The sequence below is a fragment of the Tupaia chinensis genome, unplaced genomic scaffold, assembly GCF_000334495.1.
Source record: "Tupaia chinensis unplaced genomic scaffold, TupChi_1.0 Scaffold147773_1, whole genome shotgun sequence".
Lineage (NCBI taxonomy): Eukaryota > Metazoa > Chordata > Mammalia > Scandentia > Tupaiidae > Tupaia > Tupaia belangeri.
The window spans coordinates 471,248-476,750 of NW_006207624.1; positions in this window are offsets into that span (position 1 = coordinate 471,248).

The following is a 5,503-nucleotide window of genomic DNA, read 5'->3' on the forward strand; positions in this document are numbered from 1 at the left end:
AGGGGGGATGGTCACGCCGCAATCCCTTCTCCTCCATTCTCCTCTCGGGATCTTGGGCACGCACGCACACGCGCCCGGCATGAGTTCTAAGCCACTGGGTCCAGGACGCGAACCGCGGTCGACTACATGGGAGTCCAGCGACATAGCCATTATGCTAACTGCTGGTTCCTTCCTCTAATGATGTTTTGTATTTCTATTATGTCTGTTGTAATATTGCTCATTTTCATTGTGAATGTAATTTACCTGGTTCCTTTCTCTCTTCTTCCTTTTTTCTTTTACTTTTATCTACATTGATTTTATGCTGACTTTATTCCCAACCATACGTTTTTGTTTCTTCAGTTTCGTCTGGGATATCTTTTCCTTCCACATTAGGAATAATTGTTCCTTTCCATTGAGGATCATCTCGATGTGGCAGGGGGAGCTCATGTATGGGTTACTCAGCCCATGAGCTCTGTAGGTATGATGGAGCATCTTGGGTCACTTGATCACCTGAATATGCTCAGTGACCAGAGAATCTACATCTAACCCCTTAAGTTCTGCATTTTTAAGCATGCACAGCAAAAATTCAGCATTCTCTTTGGGCCACTGATCTTGTGTCCAGCCCCACTGTTTGACCTGGACACATCTACTAACTCCACCATTGTAGCAATGGAATGGCAAAAACTGCTTCTGTAAAGTGACATCCTTCAGATACTTGGTGGCTTATCAGATATGTATACTCTTGATGGTCTGGGAATTTTCACAAGTGTTTTTAAAGTGAGCACAAAGATATAAACCTCTTGATTTGGATGACTTTGTGGGGTTTTCTGGATCAAATGAATAGTGAACCATTTGAAGATCACCTCAGGCTGCTTACCAGAAGAAGAAGAGTGGTGGTTCCTGGTAGAATTCATGAGAAATTCCATTTCTCTCTTCTTAATAAGTCTAGCTAATGGTGTCTCAAGCTTGTTTATCTTAACAATGAACCAGCTTTTGCTTTCATTTATTTTCTGAATAATTCATTTATTTTCTATTTCATTTATTTCTGCCAGAATCTTTATTATTTCTTTTCTCCTAGCATTTTTTTTTTCTGTTGTTTTTCCAGTTCACTAAGGCACAATATTAGGTTGTACCACCTTTCCATCGTTTTCTTATGTGCACTAATTGCTATGAATTTTCCTCTTATGACTGCTTTTGCTGTGTCCCACAGATTATGGGAACTCATTTACTAATTATCACTTGTTTCCAGGAATCTTTTGATTTTAGCCTCAATCTCTTTCGTAATTGTGAAGTTATTCAGGAGTAGGTTATTTAGTTTCCACGTATTTGTGTATTTTCAAGTTTTTTCCCTGAAACTGATATAAAGTTTAATTGCATCATGGTTGGAGAAGATGCTGGATATAAGTTCTATGCCTTAGAATCTGCAAAGGCTGGGTTTGTGCCCTGTGGTCAATCTTTGAGAAGGCATCATGTGGAGATGAGAAAAATTTTTATTTTGTGGGGTTTTTTTGGGGGTAGAAAGTTCTATAGATGTCTGTCAAGTCCATCTGATTTATAGTATCATTTAAGTCTTCAATCTCTTTCCTTATTATTTTGTCTCATTGATCTGTCTAAAAGAGATAATTGGGTGTTGACATCACCAACAATTATAGTGTTGTAACCTGTCTCTCCTTTTAGATCTAACAGTCTTCATATATTCGGGTGCTCCTGAGTTGGGTGCATAGATACTTATAAGCATTGTATCTTCTCTAATTTATTTAGTTTTTTGAGAGAGGTTTTTTTTGGCTATAGGGCACGTGTGCTCACCAGACAGACAGAGAGAGACAGAGAGACAGAAAGCAAGAAATCACCCCCCAGGAGGGATGGCCACGCTGCAATCCCTTCTCCTCCACTCTCCTCTCAGGATCTTGGACACGCATGCACACACGCCTGGCGTGAGTTTAAGTCACTGGGTCCGGGACTCGAATCGCGGTTGACTACGTGGGAGTCTAGAGACATAGCCATTACGCTAACTGCTGGTCCCACGTTGTATCTTCTTGATGAATTACCCCTTTTATTATTATATAATGCCCTTGTCTCTTTTTCCAGTTTTTATCTTAAAATCTATTTTGTCGAAAATCAGTATTGCGACTCCTGCTCTTTTTTTGTTCCATTTGCATCGAATATCTTTGTTCAGCCCTTCACTTTTAGTCCGTGCACGTCTTTATCCATGGAATGGGTTTCTTGTAGGCAGAAGATGGTGGGTTTCTGTTTTTGTTTGTTTGTTTGTTTGTTTGTTTTTATTTTTTATCCATTCAGCCAGTGTGTATTTCTTGATTGGAGAAGTTAAACCATTAACATTCAACATTAGTATCGATATTTCTTGACTTGTCCCTACTGCTAATTTAGTCATATTCTTGGTTGTTTTTTCTTCTCTTACTTCTGTCTGTCTGTTTGTCTTTAGTTTTCTTAGTAAAGCACACCCTTCAGGACTTCTTGAATCAGTAAATTCTTTCAGGTTTTGTTTATCTGAGAATGTTTTTATTTTTTCTTCCCATTTGAAGGATAATCTTGCCAGGTATAGTATTCTTGGTTGAAATTGTTTTTCCTTTAACAGTTTGAATATATTTCCCCATTCTTTCCTTACTTGCATTGTTTCTGATCAGAGGTCCAGTGTTAGCCTGATGGAATAACTTTTGTAGGTAACTTGAAGTTCCCTCTTGCTAGTTCCAGTATCTTGTCTTTGTGTATGGTTTGGGTCAATCTGGCTACAATGTGCCATGGAGAAGATCTTCTCAGATTAATTATATTTGGGGTTCTTTGTATTTCTTGGGTCTGAATGTTTGAGTGTTTCTCTAGCTTGGAAAATTTTCCTGGATTTTGTAAAATAGATTTTCAATGCCCTTATTAGTTTATTCACATTCTGGGATACCAATTATTCTGATTTTGGGGTGTTTAATGATATCTAGTATTTCTCATACATTGTCCTCAATTTTTTTGGTTATTTTCTTTCAGTCCTTTTTTGCTTTTATCTAGGTCAGATATCTTGTGTTCTACCTGTTAGATTTGATCTTCTGCATGATCCAAACTACTTTTTATACTTTCGAGGGAGGTTTTGATTTCCTGTATTACAGCCTTCATCTTTATCAGCTCCAATTATTTCTTTTTTTATGGTGTCTAATTGTTCTTTCATATCATGGAAGGATTTCCTAATCTCCTGGAGTTCAAGGTCTCTTTTCTGTCACATCTCAAAAAGTGTTGTCACCATAAATATTCTAAATTCTTTTTCTGACATTTTGGTAATATCCTCTAATTTTTCCTCACTTCAAGACAAGTTACTGTGTTCCCTTTTTGGAGATGTATTACTTGTTTCTCTCACCCTTGTGGCTCTTCTTCTATTTTCAGCCATTTGTTAATGTATTCACTTTTGGTAATGTATTGAAGGTTTCTGTAACTGAGATTGTGTGTTTCTCTAAACTGCAAAAATAATTCTGTGCTAAATTTTCCCTTCTCCTGTGTGTTCCAATGTGGTAACAGGAGGAGCTTTAAAATCAAATTTATAAAATTCAGTTTCTCTCTTTTCACAACAGGTTCAGTGAAGGATTCAACATTTCTATGAGTCTTACTCTTTTCAGACATTTGGCTATTATGCACCTAGATCTGTCTTTCCTGGCTTCTTGGGTCTGATGAAGAGGGGAACTGACTGGTTGGGCATTTCACAGCAGTGATGCTGGGTCCAGAAAGGGACAGCACATTCCTGACAGAGACAGCTGCAAAAATCCTGTCCTTTTCTAGCTTCTGGGGTCTGGAAGAAGAGGGGGACTGACTTGGGGTTTCACAGCAGTGATTATGGATCCACAAAAGGACAGCACAAGACTGAGATAGAGATGGCTGCCAAAATCCTGTTCTCTTCTAGCTTCTGGTGTCTGTAAGAAGAGTGGTACTAGCTGGTCATCACAGAAGTGATGCTGCACTCAGAAAGACATCACACGAATGAAATGGATACAGCTACAAAACTCCTGTACTTTTCTAGCTCTAGGGGTCTGGAAAAACAGGGAGGCCACTTGGGGGCTTTATAGTAGTGATGTTGGGCCCATAAAAAGACAGCATACACTTGAGATAAAGATGGCTGCAAAAACCCTGTCCTTTCCTAGATTATGGGGTCTGGAAGAAGAGGGTCACTAGCTGGGGGCTTCACAGCAATCTGCTGAGAATATTAATCATAAAATGATGTTGTATTTTATTGAATGCTTTTTTAAATTTTTTTGAGAGGCTTTTTTGCTATAGGGTGCATGTGCTCGCCAGAAAGACAGAGAGAGACAGAGAGACAGAAAGCAAGAAATCATCTCCCAGAGGGGATGGCCACGCTGCAATCCCTTCTCCTCCATTCTCCTCTTGGGATCTTGGGCATGCATGCACACACACACCCAGCGTGAGTTTAAGCCACTGGATCTGGGACTCGAACCATGGTCAACTACATGGGAGTCCAGTGACATTGCCATTATGTCAACTGCTGGTCCCTATTGAATGCTTTTTCTGCATCAATTGATATAATCATATGGTTTTTATATTTCCTTTGGTTAATGTGATATAGTGTATTTATTGTTTTGCATATGTTGAACCATCCTTGTGTCCCTGGAATAATGCCTGTCTGGTCATGGTATATAATCTTTTTAATGTTTTGTTGAATATAATTTTGCTAGTATCTTGCTGAGAATAATTTAACTTGGGAGGGTTCTTTCTTTTTGCATCTTTAGAAATAGAACTGGTGTTAGTTCTTCTATAAAAGTTTTGAGGAATATAGAAGTAAAGCCATTGGGACATGCACTCTTTTTGTTGGGAGACTGTTTACTGATTCAATCTCATTGTGTTATGGGTTTACACAGATGTTCTATTTCTTCCTGGTTCAATTGTGTCCAGAAATTTGTCCATCTCATCTAGGTTTTCGTTTTTGTCGACATAAACTTGGTCATAGTATTCTATGATGATATTTTGTATTTCAGTTGGTTATGTCGGTTGTTTTCAATAGTCTTAGCGACTGAAAGGAAGAGTTCACAGCTCAGATACAGGAATATTCTCAGAAGGCCTGTGCTTTTGCCTCTTTTAAATGGACGAAGGGAAAGGTCAGAATTAGCAAGATAAAGAAGAATCTGAAAGTAAAGAAAATACATTACTTTAAAAAGAAAACAAAAAAATTAAATGTAGAGAGAGACAGAAAAAAGGATACAGAGGAGCACCTATCACTCTCTAGACTGATGTCTGGAGGGTGAAATCTCAGCTAAAAATCTTCAATAGTCTTAGTCCCAGAAAGAAATAGTTCACAGTTCAGATGCAGGTATCTTCTCAAATGTCCTGCACTTTTGCTTCTCCTAAGTGGGAGGAGGAAATGTGAGGAATAACAAGATAAAGAAGGGTCTGAGAAAATACTTTGTCTTAAAAATTGTTTTTAAAGAGAACCAGCAGTTAGCGTAATGGCTATGTCGCTGGACTCCCACGTGGTCGACCGCGGTTCGCATCCCGGACCCGGTGGCTTAAACCCCAGGCG